Genomic DNA, 1496 nt, shown 5'->3' with positions numbered 1-1496 from the left:
TAGAAATAGTTTCCTCAAACAAACACTGGTACCCCTTTTTGCACACGGCTTCACAGTTTCCTCCAAAGTTCAGTTTTGAGTCAATAACGGCCCGAGATATTTGTAAGATTGCACACATTCCTCATGCAGACTTACAGCTGAATCACTTTCCTTGTCTGCCAGTGTTTCAAGCACTCGAGAGTAAAAGAAATTTGAAGTAGGAAGCCACAAGAACCGCACAGGATTTGTAATGACCTTTAAGCAATCGTTCAGCTGCTTTCACTGTGACACAAAGACGTGGCTTGTTTTCAGATGAGAGTGAGCTGGTGCTCACTCAGCAAACTGGTTACGACACAATGTAATGGTGGAGAAGGAGCGAGCAGAGATATGGATTAGGGAGGCCATCGAGCCGAAGGGTCTGATAGTGTTTGAGGATGCATTTCAAAACAGATTATACTGCGTTTTCTAATCAGCGTTTATTAAGAGTTAGTGGATAAGAAAAAGATTTTCTTTATACATTTGTGACTGGAAAGTTCATCTGTTGGGGGCTGAAACTGACTATTGATGCATCTGCTAATGATCAATCATTAAGTCTATGAAATGTCAGTAAATAATTAAAAATGCCCATCCTAGATTTTCAGAGTGTCTAATGTCTTGTTTTGTCTGAGCAGCAATTCAAAACCCAAAGATAAAAGTAGACAAGAACCAAAGAGCTAATAGAACAATGCAGTGTCAGGGGGAAAAAACATTACATTTGTCAAAAAAGAAGCCTATTAAGGCTGTATGATTGTTAAAAAATAAAGGAAAAACATAATACAGACAGATAATTGTATAAAAAGTTTCTAAAAATATCAGTAAAACTCATCACTGACGCAATATTTAAAGGAAATAATCTGCTCAGAATTCATCCAAATCTTTTGTTTTACACAAACTTCCTGCAGGTATTATCAGTTGTTCTGTACAGTTATTGTCATGTATTAAATATAATGTGAAATATCCATAAAATAAGTAATGCAGTCAGGGGTCATGGGTTTGTTTGTTTATTAAGATCCCCATTAGATTAGAACAGTCCCTATTGTCCCCAGGGTCCACACAGTTTACATGGTGACAATATTATATACACAAATAAACACATTCACATTACTCATCACAATACACTGACAGCAAACACACGTAATGGCGCATACACTTGTAAACAAGAAAAACACAACGGACACAGGGTCTATAGAACAAACACACAATAATAATAATAACAAGTCAGACTGACTGAATGCATCATGAACTAACAAACAATATCCTCATAATATAACAGATAAGTGTCAACATTTCACTTTACCTCCCATGAAACCCTCTCACACCAGCTTATTGATTAGTTCGTTTCCTTTTATGTAATGCTCTTGTAGCATTAAAATATACATATATTATTTATTTATGTAATAGGATTTGGAAGTTGCATTGCTCTCTATATTACTGTACGCTGAACTGAAGGTGGCTTTGGATTTTTGGTAAAGTAAAAC

The sequence above is a fragment of the Morone saxatilis genome, unplaced genomic scaffold (genome assembly GCF_004916995.1).
Source record: "Morone saxatilis isolate NCDOM2014 unplaced genomic scaffold, NCSU_SB_2.0 Contig1, whole genome shotgun sequence".
Taxonomy (NCBI): domain Eukaryota; kingdom Metazoa; phylum Chordata; class Actinopteri; family Moronidae; genus Morone; species Morone saxatilis.
This window is presented reverse-complemented; position numbering follows the sequence as displayed.